This window comes from Arachis ipaensis, chromosome B6 (assembly GCF_059453495.1).
Source record: "Arachis ipaensis isolate K30076 ecotype BB chromosome B6, ASM5945349v1, whole genome shotgun sequence".
Lineage (NCBI taxonomy): Eukaryota > Viridiplantae > Streptophyta > Magnoliopsida > Fabales > Fabaceae > Arachis > Arachis ipaensis.
Genome location: NC_142441.1, coordinates 120,256,717 through 120,279,669, shown reverse-complemented (window position 1 = coordinate 120,279,669; position 22,953 = coordinate 120,256,717). Strand labels below are relative to the sequence as shown.

At 38.6% G+C, this 22,953-nt stretch overlaps 1 non-coding gene across 1 annotated transcript; it reads left to right on the top strand.

Annotated features, from left to right (window-relative positions):
• The first annotated feature begins 7,582 nt into the window (after window positions 1-7,582).
• Window positions 7,583-7,689, top strand: LOC148562495 (small nucleolar RNA R71). Its single transcript, XR_015886758.1, has one exon. It is a non-coding gene; the product is annotated as a small nucleolar RNA R71 (small nucleolar RNA).
• Window positions 7,690-22,953: the final 15,264 nt, after the last annotated feature.

The window sequence follows — 22,953 nt, the reverse complement described above, 5'->3', positions numbered from 1 at the left end:
AACAAAATGCCCGAGCTGACGCACTCTCAAAACTAGCCAGCACCAAACCAGGGGGTAACAATAGAAGCCTCATCCAGAAAATATTGCAGAACCCGTCAATCTCGGAAGAGGAAAAAGTCTTGACTATAACAAGTCAGGACCAAGGATGGATGACCCCTATAGCCAACTACCTTAGAACAGGAACGCTCCCCACAGAAGAAAAGGAGGCAAAGAGGTTAAAAAGGGAGGCACAGTACTACACCATCATAAACAACATCCTGTACAAAAGAGGAATCTCAATACCTTTACTAAAATGTGTGCCAACCTCCAACACAAAGGAAGTGCTAGAAGAAATACACGGCGGTATTTGTGGCAATCATCTCGGAGCACGAGCTCTCGCCAAAAAAGTACTCCGGGCGGGATTTTATTGGCCAACTCTACAGAAAGAAGCCACAGAATTTGTAAAGACATGCCCACCATGTCAGAAACATGCCAACTTTCACATTGCCCCGCCAGAAGAGCTCATCAGCGTGACCTCGCCTTGGCCGTTTGCAAAATGGGGACTCGATCTTCTCGGCCCATTCCCATAGGGATCAGGACAAGTTAAATTCCTCATAGTAGGGGTAGATTACTTTACAAAGTTGATCGAGGCAGAGCCCCTGGCCAATGCCACCGCTCAAAGAAGCCGGAAATTCTTATATAGAAATATTGTCACAAGGTTCGGGGTTCCATATTCAATAACCACAGACAATGGCACTCAATTCACAGATGCAGGCTTCAGAAAACTAGTAGCCGACTTGAATATAAATCACCAGTACACCTCCGTCGAACATCCACAAGCCAATGGGCAGGCCGAAGCTGCTAACAAAGTCATGTTGGCCGGATTAAAACAGAGATTACAAGATGCAAAGGGAGCCTGGGCAGAAGAGCTTCCACAGGTCCTGTGGGCTTATCGAACAACGCCACATTCCACCATGAAGGAATCCCCCTTCCGATTAGCATACGGAATAGAGGCGATGATTCCAGTAGAGATTGAGGAAGGGTTGCCCAGAGTAGTTCACTACAATGAGGGAGCAAACTCCCAACTTCAGAGAGAAGAGCTCGACTTGTTACCCAAAATCCAAGAAAGAGCTCGGATCAGGGAAGAAGCTCTAAAACGCCGAATGGCTTCCAGATATAATCAAAAGGTAGTGCCGAGAAGTTTTGTAGAAAATGATCTCATCCTAATCTGAAATGATATCGGAACAACTCGACCAGGAGAGGGAAAGCTGGCAGCAAACTGGAAAGGACCCTACCGAGTTATAGAAGTACTTGGAAAGGGCTACTACAGACTGTCTGAACTCGATGGACGAGAGCTTCCCAGGTCATGGCACGCCTGCAACCTCAGAAGGTACTACAGTTAGAAAAGATAAAAGATCTCATCATTGGATGCACTCTTTTTCCTAAAAAGGTTTTTTAATGAGGCACCAAGTTGAGACTCAGACAAATCCTGTATATATTTGCATTTTTCCTTTAAATAAAATATATTTTAGATATTCTACAAAGATTTCAAGATGCATTAATCTGAAGCATTCATCATCCGATTATAAAGCAATAGATCGACAGAAAGTAAAAAACAATTTCACTGCACGATCATGATAAAGACAACCGTCCGATAAAGGTGAAAACGCGATTCACCCAAAGGACGATCTAGAGACGACAACCACTTTCTACAAATCGGCAAAGATGAACACAGAATAATGTAAGAAGTTATCGAAAGTGGTCTAAAAAAGAACCTGACGAGGTCTTACGGATTGCTAAAATAATAACTTAAAGACTGGCCGACGTTGAGAAGTCGGACCAAGTCAACCCAAGTTATAAGTAAACCCTGAAAAGAGGTCTGGCCAACCCTATTAAAGAGGATTACTTTAACTTAGAAGGGCTCGACATGACAAAGTCAACCCAAAATGAAAAGTTATAAAAGTAATCCCTGAAAGAGACCTAACAAAGGTCCAAGAAAGATGATTACAAAAATAACTTAAAGGAGACCGATATAACGAAGTTGGACTCCTACTACTAACAAGTTATAAAAGTAATCCCTGAAAGAGACCTGACAAAGGTCCAAGAAAGAGGATTACAAAAATAACTTAAAGGAGACCGATATAACCAAGTCGGACTCCTACTACTTAAAAGTTATCAAAATAGTCCCTGAAAGAGATCTGACAAAGATCCAAGAAAGAGGACTACAAAAAATAACTTAAAGGGGACCGGTATAACCAAGTTGGACTCCTACTACTTAAAAGTTATCAAAATAGTCCCTGAAAGAGATCTGACAAAGATCCAAGAAAGAGGACTACAAAAAATAACTTAAAGGGGACCGGTATAACCAAGTCGGACTCCTACTACTTAAAAGTTATCAAAATAGTCCCTGAAAGAGATCTGACAAAGATCCAAGAAAGAGGACTACAAAAAATAACTTAAAGGAGACCGGTATAACCAAGTCGGACTCCTACTACTTAAAAGTTATCAAAGTAGTCCCTGAAAGAGATCTGACAAGGATCCAAGAAAGAGGACTACAAATAACTTAAAGGAGACCGACCTAACGAAGTCGGACTCCTACAACTGGAAAGTTATAAAAGTAATCCCTGAAGGAGACCTAGCAAAGGTCCAAGACACAGGATTACGAGAATAGCTTAGAAGGGGACCAACGTTAAGAAAGCATACAAAGCAAAGAAAACCAAAGAAACAAGTTGGACCCCCACAACCACGACCTCAAAGGATGCAAGCTACAAATAACATAACAAAAACAACCCAAGGAGGTCGAGCCACAAGATTTCGACATCAGCAGAAAACAGAAAAGATGCCTAGTCAAAAAACTACTTTTTATAGAGTTATAAGGCCTCGAAAGGCCACCAAAAACTACTATCAAAAAGATAGCGAGCTATTGTTTGTTTTTCAAAATAAAAGTTGCTAGATAAGTAACTAAGAAGTATCAGCAAATAAATAAAAGAGTTCTAAAAAAGCCCACAAGCCGGGCCAACTACACAAATTTTAAGAAAAGATCAACAAGCATCAGGAGCCTTCTTGGTAGCATCAGGACAAGGAGAAGGAGGGCGAGTCTGGATCGGCACAGCATCCACAGTTCCATCCTCCCAATTCAGGATCTGGCAATCCGGGTCGGGCACAGCGGGAGGAATCGAAGAGGTCGGCACTTTGGTGGAAGACACAGGAGGAACGACATCATCATCATCACCCTCATCATCAGGGACAATCTTGCCATCCCTGACAATATTATCCAGGCTAAAAAGGGTGAGGTCGGCCTCGGGAGCAATGACCTGAACTTGCTCCCTCAAGTTCTCATAAGCAGCAGTCACGCTGCCAACGAGATGACTTTGGAGCTCAGCATAATCTTCCCGAACACTGTCAAGCTCCCCCCCTCAGGCGCATCACTTCCCGATAAGATGAAAGGTAACTCTCCTTGTGCATTAAGACTGTGTCCTCAGCCAACCTCAAAGAAGCCGCCAATGACTGAGAGCTCGCCTCCTCATTCTTCAAGTCCTTCTCCAGCTTGGCTACCTTCGTCTCAAGCTCCTCCTTTAGCTCCTTCATCCGATCAAACTCCTATTTCGCCTCCTCCATAAAAGCTTTAGTAGCGTGGAGAGGGAGATTCTGAGCAGTCCGATATATGGCAGCCGACATGTATGCCATCTTCACATGATTTCGGGCCATGAATTCCAAGTGATGGAGGATGGACACATTGTCCATGGAGAGAGTGCCATAAGGACCGATTTGTTGATCCACGAATTCAATAGCATTAAAATCAAGAGCATCGAGGTCAAAGGGCTCAGCAATCTTTTGTTTTTTATTGGGAGGAGCAACAGAAGGAGCAGCAGAGGTGACGTGAGGATCTACCAAATGAACTCGGGGTGTAGGGATCACCTTCTTCACCCCGGCAGAACTCTGCACCGATGGCTTCTCGCGCACTTGGGAAGATCCCTCCCCAGCCGCCTAGGCAGCAGCATTTCTGGCAGCAGTCGCCCTCTGCGCCCTCTTATAAGCTTTCATGGATTCATTATTCTTCATTGCCTCTGCAAACAAAACAGAAAACTCAGCTACAAGTCGGATAAGTCAGAAAGGACAGCTACAAGCAACATAAACAAAATAATAAAAGAAACACAAGATACCCAGTTCAGTTTGAAGAAGAGTAGGATTGGTTAGAAATTTCTTTGTGTCAAGATGGGGAGGTTGACCCCAGCGTTCTTCCAAGATAGTCACAAAGGCTCGCTCAGCCTCATCCAACATCTCCCACGAATACCTGGAGACCCTCACATCTTTTTGCCATTCCAAGGGAAAAACAGGTTCGTCATTCTCATCTAGAAAAAAGGGCCGAGCTCCTTCAACAGCTCGGACCTTGAAAAAGTAGTTTTTAAAATCACGGAACGACTCGTCAAACATGGAAAAAACCTTCTTCCCCTGGGTAGAACGAAAGGAGACCTAGGCCGACTTCTTTTTTACCACACCGGGCCTAGTCAAGACAAACAGATAGAAAAAGAGAGATTGGGAAGCAGGAATACCAAAACCATCGCACAGCAATTGGAAAATTTTAATAAAACCTCAGGAATTGGGGTGAAGTTGAGAAGGGGCAACATTACAAGACCATAACAGGTCGGTTTTGAATTTGGTAAAAGAAAGGGTGATACCCAGCTGACCAAAGAGAAAATCATAAGCATAAAAGAAAGGGCGACCATCAACAACTCGAGTCGAAAAGCAGACTCTCTCGTCAGAAGAGGGAGGGACAAGTTCATAGTTCTTCTCATCACCAGAATTACTACAGACACTGTGAAACTGCCTAAGCTGAGTACAAAATTCAGAATCAACCAGCGAGACACACATAAGAACCATGGAGTCCACCCAATCAGCCATACCCGCGGGAACCTGGGAAGGCATTTCGACAACGTTATTTCGGGAAGACATGAGGTCAACTAAATCCTACAAAAAGAAAAGAAGAATGGATTACTCAAAAATATCTCGGACAGAGGGCAAAATATCTCGACGGGCGGATAAACAAAAGGGAAAACCCCAAGACTCAAGACAAAGGTCTTGGGGCATCCCTTGGAGGCAGTAAACAAGCAAGGTTTTCAAGTTATTTCTACGACCTACATCCCAGCACTCATCAAAATAAAATCCAGAAAGAAAACAAAAGAAAGCGAAAATGCAAAAGGTCCACTCTCATACAGTTTATCAGAAGAAAGCACTATTTCTACAGTTTATCAAAAATGGCCAAGCGGAAAGGCGCAAACTTTTTCGAAATCAAGCAAAAAATCATCAGCAAAGAACAAGCACCAACACCGAGCACACCAAATAGAAATCATCAAAGACACAACCTTTTTTCCAGAATCAAACAAATTATCATCAAAAGCACAAACGAGAAATAACATGCAGAAGCCCTAAGCACATTAAAGCAATAGGAAAGGCGAAAAGATTCATACAAAAGGATGAAAAAACTTCAGAGCACGCATTACGACAGTAACCAGGCACAGTAAAAGCAGAAAGATCCAAACTTCCCTCAAAGCAAAATCGCAACTTAATCACAAAAAGCCAAAGCAGTGAAAGAGAAAGAAAGTACGAATGGAACTCACCTGGAGAAGAGAAAAGCTTCAAAGGAAAGAAGGAGATGTAAAAATGAAAGTTGTCCCGAGAATCGCCAAGCAACGCCGCAACGCAGGAAAAGAAGAAACGTAGGCGAAAAATAGAGAACGAGAAAAACGGAGGAAAATGGTGAAGAAGTTACGAAAGAGCAAAGAAGAGAAACCGTTTCTGAGTTTTCAAAAATCAAAATAAAGAGGCAAAGGAAAAACGGGGAAATTAATACTAATTAATTAGGGTATTAAACCCTCGCACGTTCCCCAGGACAAAGCGCTAATACAAAAGCGCGCGCTTTTAGAGAAAAACGTTCTACATTCAAAAGATTCTACAAAAGGAAGAAATCGACAAAATGCTTGAGTTCGGCTTCGTCAGAGAAGGACCGAAGTCAAAGACTCGACCTCAACAAAAAGACCGAGCTCAAGCAGGGGCACTGTTCATACCCTGGGTCGAGTTACCCAACCCGGGATGATTGGCGACAAAGTGACCGACCTCTTCAGGTCAGACTACCCGACCTCTTCTAAAGAGCTCGGCCAAATCGACAGGAAAGCCCAATAAAGGGCCCAAATAGAGGAACACGACCCAAATCCAAAGGCAATCCCAGCCTATAGAGATAAAGGCGGTTCCCTTGAAAATAAGCTGACTTCATCCAAAACAGGATAAGATAAGATAAGATAACTAACTTATCTTATCAGAAAGGTCAGCCCCCACTACTATAAATACACTGGAGTACCCAGGTATAACTCATACTCTGATTCTACATAACACCTGTTTAATACACATGCTAACTTAAGCATCGGAGTCTCTTGCAGGTACCCCCCACCCTTCGGTGACAGAGGATCAGCAGCACATCCAAGTCCAAACAAGTCGGACGTACCAGCTCCGGCCTCCATTCACCTGCCGGACACGTCGGCTCCGACCATCACTGAGGATCTCGTCCGAGATCGACCTACAGTTTCAGGTAACCCTCGGAACAGGTGCATAGAGCCTCAGCAACTCTTTCTGCGTAATTGTGGTTTCCTGAGGATTCTCTTCCTGCTTTCCTGCTGATGTATCTTCAGATTGTTCTGATGGTTTGTTCAGCTCTTCCTCAGTCTCCTTATCACTTATAGTAACCATCTTGCAATCTTCCAATCTGACTTTCTTTGCTTCACCTCTCGGATTTTTCTCTGTGTCACTTGGAAAGCTGTCAGTAGGTTTGGGAATCTTCTCAAATAGGTATCCCACTTGAAATTCCAGCCTCTTGATGGTGTCTCCCTGATTTTTGATATTGGCTCGCACCTCCTCTTTGAACACCTTGTTATCTTGAATTTCCTTGCATATGCCTTCAAGTAGGGTTTCAATCCTAGAGAGTCTATCTTCAGATGATGGTGAGTTGAGATTGGAGGGGTGAGAAGGGCCATTTTGACTTTGGTATGGATGTTGAGGTGTGTTGTTAGGTGGGTGCTGATATGGTCTCTGTGTAGAATGTTGGTGAGTTGCATTGTTGCCGGGGTTGTGGCGTCTTTGATCTTGGCCTTGATCCTGTTGATTTCCCCACCCAAAGTTTGGGTAGTTCCTCCAACCAGTATTATATATTTTGGAGTATGGGTCATGGTGCTGCCTGGGAGAATTTCCAATGTAGTTGGCCTGTTCCTGATCACCCTCTGCCTCTTCATTCACTCCTTCTTGAGTTGCTGTTGAAGTGGTGATAGCTGCTACTTGATTCTTCTCCATCTTCTTGGTAAGGTCAGCTAATTGCTTGGTAATCATCTTGTTTTGAGCTAGCAGTGCATCCACGTTGTTCAGCTCCATCACTCCTCTAGTGTTGCCTCTTTCAGAAGCATAGAAATAGTCATTCTCAGCTACAGTCTCAATGACATCTATGCCTTCTTCAATGGTTTTCTTCTTGTTCAGAGATCCCCTGAATGAGTGGTCTACTGCCTTCTTTGATTCATATGAAAGACCTTCATAGAAAATGTGCAACTGCACCCATTCATTGAACATATCTGGCGGGCATCTTCTTGTCAGGTCCTTAAACCTCTCCCATGCTTCATATAGAGTCTCACCATCTTGCTACCTAAAGGTTGGTACCTCAGCTCTCAACCTGTTGATCCATTGAGGAGGATAGAATCTTGCCAAGAATTTGTTCACCACATCTTCCCAGGTTGCTAAACTCTCATTTGGAAAGGATTCCAGCCATTTAGATGCTTTGTCCTTGAGTGAGAAAGGGAACAGAAGTAGTCTATAAATGTCAGGATGAACACCATTAGACTTCACAGTATCGCATATCCTCAGGAAGGTGGTTAGATGTTGATTGGGGTCTTCTTGGACACTTCCTCCGAATGAACAATTGTTCTGAACAAGGGTGATGAGTTGTGGCTTTAGTTCAAAGTTGTTGGCATGTATGGTTGGCCGTTGGATGCTACTTCCACAGTTTCCCGGGTTTGGATTGATGTAAGAACCCAGAACTCTTCTCTCTTGCCCAGCTTGATGTGCTGGACCTTCTCGGCCATGGTTGTGAGCCTCTTCTTCATGATGGTTCTCCATATTCTCATCCATATCTGGTTCAAAGTACTCCTCCTCTTCCTCAGCACCAACTACTCTCTTTCCTCTTGCTTCTCTCCTTAATCTAAGAAAGGTCCTCTCAGGTTCAGAATCAAAGGAAGTTGAAGCCCCGCTTCTTCTACCTGTCATACAACCAACAAGGCAAAAGCAAGAAAGATAGATGCAGATAGTAATTTCTACAAAAATGCTGTTAGTGTGAGTGATGCAATATATCAAACAGTTAATGGGTTGGTGACTGAATTGTAAACAACTAAGAAAAATGGGTAAGGGAAAGGAAAAAAATAACTGAACAGAAAGTAAATTACTCAAATGAACTTAAATCAAACAAAATAAAAACAAATGCTCAATCTAGTTATCCACCAATTTAATCATTGTTGATACAAAATCAATCCCCGGCAACGGCGCCATAAACTTAATGCACGGAAACTTGTCCTTTAACAAATCTCCCTCGGCAAGTATACCGAATTGTCGTCAAGTAAAAACTCACAATAGAGTGAGGTCGAATCCCACAGGGATTGATTGGTCAAGCAAATTTAATTGGAAGAATGTTCTAGTTGAGCTAAGCAGAAATTGGTTTGAGAATTGCAGGAAATTAAATGGCGAGAAAGTAAATTGCAGAAAATAAATGACGGAAGGTAAATTGCAGAATCTTAAATGGGGAAGGGGAGTTTAGCATGAAAGTAAATAGCAGAAAGTAAAGAGAATGGGTAAGATCAGAAATGGGGAGTTCATTGGGCTTAGGAGATGTTGCATTCTCCAGATCAAGTTCATTTTCATCTCTTCCTCAATCAATGCATTCATTGATCTCCTTGGCAATCTTAAGTGATTGAATTCCAATTCCTTGGTAATTCAATCTCTCAAATCAGATCAATAGCCAATTCCTTGGTCTAATTGCTCATGAGAAGAGATGAAGTGTGGTCACTGATTATACCACATGTATTTCCAAATCAAAGTATTGGGAGAATTATATGTCACCATATCCGCCCAAACCCCAATTTGGTCCAACATGAGAAAGCAATTCTAGCATGATCTCTTCATTCCTCTTCCAAGGTTCAGAAGAGATCCAAGTATGAATAGCTTCTTTTCCAAGATAACTACTCAATTGGATGAAGATTGAAAGCTTTCTAGTAAAATCAAGAGAAAAGAGAGAAGAAGGATAATGAAAACTATTATTGATCCATCAAATTACAACAGAGCTCCCTAACCCAATGAAAGGGGTTTAGTTGTTCATAGCTCTGGGAATGAAAAGCATAGATGGAGAGTACATTCTGAGAATTAAACTAAAAGTTGCAGAGAAAGTAAAATACAGAGAGTAATTCTAATAATCCCCAAAAGCTCTCTTCTAGTTCAAAGCTCTCCCTATTTATACTATTCTTCTGATCTTCTAGTTGGCTCTTCAAGTCTTGGATATGGGCCTTTGGATCTTGAGTTGAAGCAGTTATCTTCTTCAGTGGGCTTAGCTTTACTTGCAGAGAGAAAGTGTGAAGTAGGCAGGGATTCTAGCTTAGGACGTTAGTGGCGTTAACGTTAAGTGAAAGTGTGGGTTCGAGAATGTTAGTGACAATCACCTTTTTCACTAACGTTCCTAACCCAAGGATGCTCCACGTTAACTTCAATGTTAGTGGCATCAACGTGACTACTAACGTTGCCTCTTGGTCCTTCGCACACGTTATTGGGACTTACTTTTTCCAATAACGTTGAGAATCCTCCTTTCTCCCTACGTTAGAGTTCACGTTAGTGTGGCTAACGTGACCTTTAACGTAGGCTTGTCACATCTTCGAGAATGTTAGTGACACTTACCTTTGTCACTAACGTTCCAAAATGCCCCTACTTCCCACGTTAGAGTTCACGTTAACTAGGTTAACATGGCTTCTAACGTGGTATTGCTAGCCATCTCCAACGTTAGTGACAAAGGTGAGTGTCACTAACGTTGGCTCATCATCCCTTTTACTCACGTTAGCTTCCACATTAATGTAGTTAACGTGGGAGTTAACGTGGCTCATAGTAGCTCATCCCAACGTTAGTGACAAAGGTGAGTATCACTAATGTTGGCGATTCTTTGCTCCCTCCATGTTAGAGTCAACATTAACTGAGTTAACGTGGCTCAAAGTGGCTTAGCTCAACGTTAGTGACAAAGGTGAGTGTCACTAACATTGGTCATTCTTTTGTTTCCCCACATTAGAGTCCACATTAACTGAGTTAACGTGGCTCTTAACGTGGCCAATATGAGCTTGGTCCAACGTTAGTGACAAAGGTGAGTGTCACTAACGTTGGCTTCATTTTCTTCTTCCACGTTAATGTAGTTAACTTGGCAATTAACGTAGGCTATGATGGCTTCGAGGACGTTATTGGTGATTACTTTTCTCATTAACGTTGCAAGCTAGCTCCCCTTCCACGTTAGAGGTCATGTTAGTTAGACTAACGTGACTGCTAACGTGGTTCCTCCTTGCTTCCTTTGTCCTGAAATCAAGCAATAAAGTGCATCAAAGTTCTAGTCCAAGTTATGAGATATGCATCATCCAATTTGTCATTCGATTCATGAATAATTCTCATGAATTCATATAAAAATCACAATGTTAGCTTGAATCAAGATGTAAGTGAAATTCTACCCAAAACTTGCTTATTTCCTAAGAAAGTGCATGAAACTACCCTAAAACCATAAAGAAAAGGTTAGTGAAACTGGCCAAAATGCCCTGGCATCAGGTTGTAAGCTTCTAAAACACCATTTTAAGAGTTTTGGGCTTAATTTTGAGTATTCGAACATGGGATATAACTTATGGGTTCTAGAGCATGGTTTTATGATATATTAGAAAATGGAGGCCTAAGTTTCTGGTGTACTGAGAATGGGTTGGTTGGAGATTAAAGAAGAATTGGTATATGGGATGAGAACTAATAAACTATGAGTTTGGAATGGAAATCATGAATTGAGGACAGTTGAGATGAGCCGAGAACTCGAAGAGAAATGATGATGTTGATGAATATTGAGAATTGATAACTGAAAGTGAATTGAGATGAGGAATGGTAATGTCTGGTGATGATTTGATGATGAGGAAATGATTGGATTATATAAGACTGTGCGGAGCCTATATCTCTGGCGTAGCAGATTGTTCTGCTGCATGACTAGTGGTTGTTGAGAGTGTGCGGAGCCTATATCTCCGGCGTAGCAGATGTTTCTGCCACATAATTTGTTGGATGTTGAGAGTGTGCGGGCCTATATCCCCGGCGTAGCAGATTGTTCGGCTGCATGATTTGTTGTGGTTGGTTCCTTCTCTGCTGCAGGAAGTGTGCGGGGCCTATATCCCCAGCGTAGTAGACTCCCTATTATATGAGTGTGCAGGGTACTATATCTCTGGCGTAGCAGAAGAGCTGCTGCATGAGTGTGCAGGGCACTATATCCCTGGCGTGGCAGAAAAGGCTACATCCGGGAGGATGTGTCAGGTTGGCAATTACGGACCGACAAGTGATATCACGAGCCAATAGGATAGACATTCATCATGTGCATCTCTTATGTGCTTGTTTGCTTTGATTACTTGAGTTTGCCTAAATGTATAGTATGATTACTTGCTTCTTGAATTACTTGTTATATATTTGAATATTACCTATATTTTACTTGCTTGTATAATCTGTGTTTGTATGGACTTTGAGGAGGTTAGGTAGGCGGTGGCGATGGGATCGCACAAAGGGTAGGATGGCGAAGGCTGTGGGACAGCGGAGAATAGTTTAATTAGTAATTCCCTAAGATAGATTTTCCTCTATATGCTATTAAGGTTTTAAGTCAAGAAAAGAATTATGTATATATGCTTTATGGTTTTAGTATGCTTTAAGATGAAACATTGTGATGGAGATGGAGCTTAGGATTGCCTTCGGCATCCCGGGGTCTTATATCCTATATCACTGGGCACTGTTACCATACTGAGAACCCCCAGTTCTCATACCATATCTTTGTTGTATTTTTCAGATGCAGGTTGCAACCCACCTCGGTGAGTTGTTTTGGATGGTGACAGAAGCGGAGGATCTTGGATTCTTTTGGGGTCTTTTTGGGTTATCTTGTTTATATATCTCTCTTTTGTATTTTGTTTAGCCTAGAGGCTTGTTTTTGAGAGAATAAACTTGTATAAGCTGTTTTTAAACTGTCAAGTTTCTGTATGGTTCTGTATACTTGTATATGGCTAGCCGGCTTAAACTCCGCGAGTCGTGGCTAGTATCCTATGATATTATATACTTATCCTTTGATATATCTTATATGTTTCTTGTGCCTCAAGCTAGTAGCTTCGCTAGTACGTTTTGCGCTTTTCAAAATCTAAAATTTGAGCTATATCTTTCATCGGGCTTCTAGATATTATATTATTCTTCTATATATTATACGTATGAGCTTAGAACTGTCGTAATCTCTAATTAACCTTTGCTTTACGACGCGAGGTAAGGCTTAGGCTAATTAGGGTGTTACACAACCTATGCACCAAGATCTTGGATATAATTTTATAAAACACACTACTAAGAGTTATAGGTCTAATCTGCTTCATATTCCTAGCATTTGAAATTTTAGGAATTAAGCAAATATTTGTATGATTAAAAGCCTTAAGTAGTTTACCTCCAGAGAAAAATATTCTAGTTGCTCTATCTTTAATCATATCCCAATAAACCTAATAGAACTTAGCAGTGAATCCATCATCCCCAGGTGTAGAGAAGGGGTTGATAGAAAAACCTGCCGCTTTGATCTCTTTTTCTGTCAATGGTCTGACTAGCCTCCAGTTAGTTATTGCATCTATTTTCTTTGGAATATCCTGAATCTTTTTGGCTAGGTCCTTCGGGTTGCTTGAGGTAAAAAGAGTCTCAAAATACTTCTGGGCTGTTTCTTCTATTTCTTCTACCTCTGTAGCTGTATTCCTTTCTTCGTCCTCCAAATACTGTATTCTATTTCTTCTATTCCTCGCTTGGAACTTGGAGTGAAAGAACTTAGTGTTCTATTCGTCCCCAATTTAGCCAATTGACTCTACATTTTTCTCACCAATATCTCTCTTCTTGGTCCAGAACCTCCTCCAATTCAGCCTCTACATTTCGGATTACGATGTCATTGGCATGCTCTCTTTTTTCAACCTCTTTAGCCAAATTCTCTTTGACATTAAGAATTCTAATCTTAGAGTTAGAACAGGAAGACTTTTGCCAATCCACAAATTTATGTCTGCATTTTTTTAGTTTAGTTACAAACTGAAACATTGGTGAACCCTCCACTCCTTCTCTCCAAGTCTCCTTCTCAATGGCAATAACATCTCCCATCTCACACCATCTTTCTTGAAATCTGAATATTCTCTTAAACCTCCTCCCTTCCTTCTCTGTACTTAATAAAATTGGTCTATGATCACATCCTGTGTCCTCCAAGTGCATGACCACAATATTTGGCCAATCATCTCTCCAAACACTGGTTGTTAAGGCTCTATCCAGCCTCTCCTTAACAAGGTTTTCTCCGAATTGCCGATTACTCCACATGAACTTATTCCCTTCATAACCCAAATCAATTAAACCTCAATCATTGATGAAATCATTGAAATTTTATATGGAAGTACTTGATTTTGCTCTGCCACCCTCCTTCTCGTGATTTGCCTTGATTGCATTGAAATTTCCTATGACAACTAACTTATCTCCACCAATCTCCATAAGTTGTAACACTCAATTATATTACTCAATCCTTCTTACCTCTTTCGTACTCAAGTGCATTCCTATAACCTCCCATTTTTGCACTGCTTGTTGATCATCAGCTGTAAAATGAATAAAAAAGTTATCATGTCTGAGAATTTAAACTTTAATATTGTCTTTTCACACTACCATCAGACCACCTGCCAACCCAATCAGGTCCACTAAGAACATAGAATTATATCCGACTCTCCGCAGTATACCCTCCACTGTCGAGAAATTTTTCTCTCTCTCGGATAAGAACAATACCTCAGGAGAATAAGATTTAAAAATTCCTTTAATGCTGTGAACTGTCAGGGGTTTCCCCAAACTCTGACAGTTCCACATTCTCATCTTCATGTCTCTTGGGGTGCCAAATTATGGGCGGCATCCTCCCCCTTTTCAGCCAAATGTTATTCTTCCGAGCATGGATTTTTATTTTGTGATCCTTCACCAGCGTCTTCAGATTGTCGCTTAACCCCCGAGATTGATTTGAAAGAATATTTCCTCCTTGCTGGATATTTTATATTCTTCTTCTTATTCCCCTTATTACCTCCAAATTCCTCCCCTACTCCAATAGGAAATACATAATCCGAACAGCTTTTATGTATTTGTTCAGCTTTATTTTCATCCACCTTCTCCTTATCTCCCAAAATATGTTGATTCTCCAATTCACCTCCATTTTTCTCCACTATATTATTACCATTCCTTCTACTCTGTACTTCATCTTCTTCCTCCCGCACCTACGAATTATTATCCTTGACAGATAGGTTGGCAAAACTTTTAATTAAACACAGCGGTGTTAGTTTGTTTGATCTCTCTCTCCCTTTTCCAGCCTTGTTCCTCCAATTTGGGTGCAGATTTTTCTTTTGGACATAGAATTATATTTTGATATTTATCTAATATGATTGAAAAAAAATTCTAATCAACATATATTTATGATTTTTTAGTGGGTTATAATATGTAAACAATGCTTAATGTAACCAAATTCAAATTTTAGTTTTGACTAACACACAAACACAGGAAACAAACATTCACCAAGGCACTGAAGTAAGACAACTACATGCCTTTCTGTATATTGTAAATCCTAAATTACTCCCTCTTTCTAAGTTTTGCACAAATAGCAAGAAAAAAAAATTATGAAAGCAGCTCCAATAAAATTAATTTTGGATATTATTTTTAACTTCTACAGTAATTAAAATAATTTAAAATTAAAATTTGTATTAGATATCATCTTTAAAATGATATTAGTATTAATAAAATCAATCACTAAAATCACTGATGAGCGGATATTTTATACGCTTTTTGGCATTATTTTCATATAGTTTTTAGTATGTTTTGTTTAAGTTTTATTAAGTTTTCATAGGTTTTAGTGCAAAATTCACATTTTTGGATTTTACTTTGATTTTGTGTATTTTTTTTGCAATTTCAGGTATTTTCTGGCTGAAATTGAGGAACTGGAGCAAAAGTCTGATTCAGAGACAGAGAAAGTACTGCAGATGCTGTCCGGATCTGACCTCCTTGCACTCGAAAGAGCTTTTCTGGAGATACAGACATCCAAATGGAGCGTTCTCAACGGCTATGAAAAGTTAACATCTAGCGCTTTCTAGCAATATATAATAGTTTATACTTTACTTCAGAATTGAAGGCCCAAAACTGGCGTTCAACACCAGACTCCTGCCCTATTCTGGCGTCCAACGCCCAAAGGAGAAGAGACCAGCGTCCAACGCCCATAAAGGACCCCCTAGCCAGCGTTCAATGCCCTAGAGGCCTCCTAGCACATGGATCTCATCAAAACTCAGCCCAAACACTCACCAAGTGGTTCTGAGAAGTGGGTTTTAGCACTAAAAGATTGTTTTACCCTTCCTATGTAATCCTTAGTCATTAGTCTTATATTTATTTGAGAATGTTTACACTATTCAGCACCTTTTTGATACTTTACACGTTTTATGATTGTATTCTCTATCAGTATGAGTTTCTAAACCTCTTAGGTTGAAGGGAGGAGCTCTGCTGAGTTTTATGGATTAATAAAAGTATTACTGTTCTATTTCAATCAGTGTTTGATGATTCTCTATTCTAAGATGTATCTTCGTTCTTCATCAATATGAATGCATTGAACCGGCACAAGGTTATCTCATTCTACATGGGTTCAGAGTGAGTCTTTTATCGGACAATGATGAACCACTATCTTGATTATACATCTCTTAGACGGCTAATCCATGACTTCGTTGAGGACTTCTTGAAACGCCAGTTCAGCCAAAGTATGGGGAGATTAGAGTTTTTGTGGTAGAGGCTAGAACCAAAGGCACAACATCCTCTAATCTGGAAGATTTGACCTTGTTTGTGGCGTTTTGAGTAGGATCACCAAGGAGAATGAACTGCAGGAGTTTCACCTTCAATCAGACTGGATCCGCACTAACCCTGGGATTAGAAATGGAGGAGTATTAGCGATCTCTAAAAAAAGACGTTAATCACATATAGCCTACCTTAGAAGAAATCATTCACAGTTGAAGAAGATAGTAAGACCGGAATTAATCCAGAAGAATAAAGCATCTCCAAGCCTTAACCATCTTCTTATCACTAGTTATAATCAAACCTATTAATTCTATCTTATTCAAATTTTATGCGTTTAAACAAATCCAACAACTCTTCTATCCGCCTGACTATGATCTACAAGATAACCATAGCTTGCTTCAAATCAAAATCCTCGTGGGATCGACCCTGACTCACTCAGGTATTAATTGGACGACCCAGTGCACTTGTTGGTTCAATAGTGCGAAGTGTAATTCCGCGCTACCAATCACTACTAATATATTTGTATATAAATACATGTGTGATTTAATTTATTTTCAATATGTATTTGTATTTTAACATGTATTTTATACTAGTGACCGACTTTAGTAGCTGATTTTAGTGTGCACGTAGCATAATCGATGATATCGTATCATTTTAAAAAACATCAATAAAATGCTGCAACTTGTATAGTCCATTAAACCTTCCATTAAGATTTTGTTTGGTTGGAAAAAAAAAAAGAAAATAAGAGAAGAGAAAGAAATTGAATGAATTTTTATTTTTCTTTTTATTTGAATGAAAGAAAAATGAGAAAAAAAATAATATATAATATTATAAAAAATAATTTTATCTTTATATATTTTAAAATGTATTGAAAAATAAGAGGATAATATTAGAATATTAATATTAATTATATTTTCTTCCATTTTCCATCTAATATTGGAAGAAAAATTTTTTCAATGAGTCTCACCTACTTTTTTACGCTGTTCATTTTTTCTTTTTAACTTTTTTATTCAACCAAGCAATAAAAAGTAGCTATTTTATTTTCAATTTTTTTTTCTTCCTTTTCTTTTCTTTTATTTTCCACTTAAACAAACAAAGCCTAAATGAATATTGTAACATTATTATTGTAACGTAACAAAACCCAATCAAAATATACTCAAATAAATTAGATGTACTCAATTGTATTCATGTATTTTATTACTTTATTTCTTTATTATCTTATCAATTTGGTAGAAAAATGAACATAAATTATTTTCTCAATTATTTACAAAATTCTAATTTTTTCCAAATTCAAATACACAAAATTCTCAATCTTCACATCCCCAAATTCAGATTTTTCCATTGCATTTTTTTTTTAAATCCAATGAACCAAAATTCAAACATGTAATGTGCAAATTTTTTAAAATATGTAATGTATTTTTTTTTATTGTTATTATGTTTAATTAGATAATATTTTAAAGTCTATTTTTATTAGTGTATAATATTTTTTAAATATGGTATATAATTATTAATTTTATAATTCTATATTTTTTATTTTAGTTAAATTTTACAATTTAATTAAAATTATTTGAAATAATTAAAAATAATTGAAGTGTAAAGACTAAGCATTAGAGTAATAAATTTCACAATCAAATTTTATGATATATGGTCTCATAAATATTTATGTGGCACTCTTAGGACCTAAAATGAAATAAAATTAAAACCTTGCATTGGAGATGCTCATTGATTTAAAGATTTAACTAACATGCGATTTAAAGGCAAAGTTGGAACTGTTAATTAAAACTTTTTTATAAAAAATATATGAAGTTAAGTTTTCAATAAAAGTTAGGGCTAGTTAACTATGGACTAAAAGATAGGGCTAGTTACTCAAATAAAATGGTTGCAAACACATTTTATTATATTACAAATTTTTCAAGCTAAAGATGCAATTGCAACTTCACAATCTATAAAAACTGCTACTGGTATCAATGGATTAGAAATGAACGTAAACCGTTACTGGTAGCCGTGATTTACGTGAAAAAAGGTGCACCCAGAAACCGCTATAGACACAGCGGTTTCTGAAGGAGGGATGTTGTGCATAAACCGCTATAAGCAGTAGCGGTTTATATGAGGCATTGCATGGCTGTAAACTGCTGGAGGCAGCCGCGGTTTACGTGAAGAGGGGCTATAAATCCGCAATAGCTAGTCGCAGATTCTTCATTTGGTGTGGAGTGGCAATTTTGTTAGAGAGAAGAAATTTTAGAGAGAAGGGAGGAGGACTTTGGTAGTGGATTTGGGTTTTCTTGGCAGTGACCTTCAATTAGACAGCATGGCAGACGAACAAAGCTTGTACCGAATGAACGTTGTTGCCCACATTGTCGGTGCCATTGTTGACGAGGTTAGCTTATTTTTTTTTTTAGTATTAGACTTTAGAATATAGAATCTAGTATGTAGGGTATACAGCTAGAATTTATAATTTAACCTTTATAATTGAGTATTAAATTTTAGAATATAGGATCTAGAATGTAGGGTATGAGTATATAATTTAATATTTATAGTTTAGTATTAGACTTTGGAATATAGAATATAGTATGTAACATATAGGGCATGGACAATATCATACCTTAAGATTTATAGTTTAGTGTGTAAGATTTAATGCGGATGAAATATTAGACTTTATTCTGTTTTTGTAATTAGAGAGGCAGCGGATGTTATTTAGTGTTTATGCGTGTATCAAGTAGAATTATTTAATTATTTAGTGTTTATACGTTGTGGTTATTTTTAATTATTAAATTATTTAATTTTTTAGTTATTTAATTATTTAATTATTTGGAGTACTTATTTATTGTTTATGCATGTATCAAGTAGAATTTAATTACGTGGTGATTATTTTTACTGCATGGTGTAGCCGAGTAGGTGTATCTACAGCGTTTGGTGGCAATAGAATATGCCTATGCATGAACAACTCATACCTTATTTGGAGATGGCTAGTTTGTACCACTTGGCCAGGCTGAGCAGTCATTGGTTCTGGTTGGATGAGCCTATGATCAGTGCATTCATTGAGAGGTAGCGTCCTGAGACACACACTTTTCATATGCCTTTCAGAGAGTGCACCATCACGCTGCAAGATATGGCGTATTAGTTTGGGTTGCCTGTCAATGGGAAGGCCGTTAGTGGGTGCCTAGCCGAGTTCAAAAAATTCATGGAGGGTTGCCGACCAGCTTGGGAATTATTTCAGCAGTTATTCGGTGAGTTACCACCACCAAATAAGGTCAAGCAGATGGCAGTCCACTTCACATGGCTCCACAAGAGGTTTAGGGTATTACCAGCTGATGTAACCGAGGATACTGTTCGCATATTCGCACGTGCCTATATTATGATGCTGTTATCCACTCCGTTATTTGGTGATTGGTGTGGAATTCAAAGTCCACAAATAACTGGCAAGTGCACCGGGTTGTACCAAGTAATACCTCAAGTGAGTGATAAACTCCAATTTTAGGGTTTATCTTGTGTAGAATTTGGTGGGTTTTATCAATATTTTTAACACTTATTCATATAAATTACATGTTTTTGTGTTTCCTCCCTAATTATGCTTCATAGTTAAAACATGCTTCTTTAACCTTAAAATTTCTAAATTTTAATTCTCTTTTATTACCATTCGATGTTGTGATGTGTTTGTTAAGTGGATTCAGGATCTATTTAAGATTAATGAATGAGATAATCATGGACATTAACGAAATGAGGATGATGAGACGAGTTATGAATTTATAATTGTGTATCATAAAATATAAGAGGAATGAGTAAATGCTTATGATTTATTGAGAAAGTGCAGTATTGTCACGAGTATGCCGGAGATGCATATGTAAGCTAAAGATTGAATATTATTGAGCTTTGAGTGTTGTCTCCCCCATGTCATCCAGGGATTAGTCCTATGGATAACATTGAGCTTGGGGTATTATTTTTCCCATGTCAGCTTGGGATTCGTCCCATGGATATTATTGAGCTTGGGGGTGTTCTCTTCCCCATGTCAGCTTGGGGATTCTCCCCATGGTATATTTTTGAGCTTGAGAACATGTCGGGATGGCTATGTAACCGACAGTTGATATCAACGGCCATAGGACAGGCATGCATCATATGCATTTGTATGTATGGCTTGTTTGTGCATTAATTGGGATTGCCTAATTGATTATAATATGCTAATTGTCATAATTGATATCTGTATTATCTATATTCTACCTGTGCTTACTTTGTCTGCTTGTTTGTCCTTGTAATTACCAGAGATGGAGGAGCGGAGGAAAGGCAAAAAGATTAAGGATTTTATTTAAGTTCCAGTTAGATTTAAGGAATTGATCTAGTTTAGAGAGCCTTAGAGGACCACCCTAGTTTATGGTTTCTGTTTAGTTCTTTAAGTTTTACAACCTGAGTGTCGGCATTCTAGGATTGCCTCTGGCATTCTCAGGACCTTATATATTATGTGCATGGCACCTTTACTATGCTGAGAACCTCTGGTTCTCACTCCATACTGTGTTGTTGTTTTCAGATGCAGGTCAAGAGGAACCTCGCTAGGTGTCTAGAATTCCTGAAGCAGAGCAGTTTCTGGGTTCTTTTGTTATGTAGCTTATGTATATATGTACTTAGCTTTCTCTCCAAGAAACTTGTTTATTTTATTCCTCTTAGAGGTTAAAGGAGAGCTAGGGTTTACCTATGTATTTGGGGTTTTTGGGATATATATATATATATATATATATATATATATATATATATATATATATATATATATATTGTATGTAAATATTCTCCGACCAGCCTTAGCTTCACAGGATGAGTTAAGAGCTAGTTATTTTGTATCCTTGACTCTTTATTCTCATTTTCTGTCTATTTATACTTATTATCTTTAGATTTCTTAGAACGCAAGTTATCTCGTTTTCTGAGCATTGCGCTTTTATTTTGCGTTTTGTTTTACCCGTTTTTCAAGGCTCCTAGTTAAATATCTCTTTCACTATATATATATATATATATATATATATATATATATATTCTTATAGGGGTCGTAATACCTTACTAGCTATCTCAGTCTTATGAGTTAAGCATAAGATTAAGTGTGGTAGGGTGTTACAGTTTGGACTGAGCTTGAGTGTCTCCCACGTGCTAGTGTCCCTTAGGGGCATTGAACGCTGGCTAGGGACCCCTTTTTGGGCGTTGAACTCCAGTTGCTCCCTTGTGGACGTTGGACGCCAAGAATAGGGCTGGTGGTTGGCATTGAACGCCAGTTTTGGGCATTCATTTACGAAACAAAGTATGGACTATTATATATTTCTGGAAATCCCTAGATGTTAGCTTTCCATAGCCGTTGATAGCACGCCATTTGGACTTCTGTATCTCCAGAAAAACTCTTTCGAGTGCACGAAGGTCAAATCCTGACAGCATCTGCAGTCCTTTCTCTGCTTCTGAATCAGACTTCTGCTCAAACTCCTCAATTTCAGACAGAAAATACCTGAATTTACCATAAAACACACAAACTCAAAGTAGAATCCAAAAATGTAAATTTTTTACTAAAACCTATGAAAACTTAATAAAACTTAAACAAAACATACTAAAAACTATATAAAAAACAATGCCAAAAAACGTATAAAATATCCGCTCATCACATATCAAAGGTTATGGTCATTAGACTTAAAGGGATCATGAGCCAAATAGTTCCCTCAATCCAGAGTGCTTTTGTTAGAGGATGACTAATCCAAGACAATATAATCATAGTTCAAGAAGCCTTCCATCATTTGAATGGGAATAAGGGTTCCCAGGATCTAACTATCAAACTGGATATGAACAAGGCGTACGACAGGTTGGAGTGTGATTACTTAGAGGAAGTTTTGAAGGCATTCGGATTCCAAAACAAATGGACAAAGCTGGTTCAGAGTTATGTGAAAGGGGTCAAATACATATTCAAAATTAATGAAAATCTATCACAAGAAATTACTCGCAAAAAGGATTAAGACAGGGAGACCCTCTTTCTCCTGACCTATTTATCATAGCTTTAGAAGTTTTCACTATTCTTATGGACTTAGCCTAAGAAAATAAATTGATCTTTGGAGTGAAACTTGCACCCACTACACCTAGTATTACTCATCTCCTGTTCCTTGATGATTATATAATTTTTTTAGGTGCAAGGGAGGAAGAGATATATCAGCTCATCCAAATCCTAAATAGCTACACAACTGCTTCAGGTTAAGTTATCAATCTAGAAAACATAAGGCATCACCTATGAAACTCAAACACCTATCCGGACTAGAGTCAATATTGAAGAGATTTTGGGCATACCTGCATGGGATAATCCAGGAAAGTACTTAGGACTTTTGACAAGGTAAGAAAGATCAAGATGCAAGGCCTTGGAATGGATTAAAGAGAGAATATCTAGAAAGATTGAGGATTTGAAGGAGAGCCTCCTCAACCAAACTGAGAAAGAGGTTCTTATTAAAGCAATCATCCAAGCTATTCCAACATATGCCATGAGTGATGTTAGATTCCAAGAAACTTTTATAGGGAGCTAAGTGCTAAAATAGCAAAATTTTGGTAAAGAGTTTCTGGTAAGGATAAAGGACTACATAGAAAAGTTTGGGCAAATTGTGTACAAGCTGGGAAGAGAGAGGTTTGGGATTCAAAGAATTTTACCACCAAAATACTGCACAATTAGTCAAACAAGCTTGGAGAATACTTCAGAATTCGAATGCTTTTTAGGTCAAGATCCTAAAAGCTATCTACTTTTCTAATAAGGAATTTTGGGAAGCACCAAAAACTGACAAAGGGACTTGCATTTAAAAAGCCTCATCCAGAAAAGGGATTTTCTTAGAAGAAATGACAAGT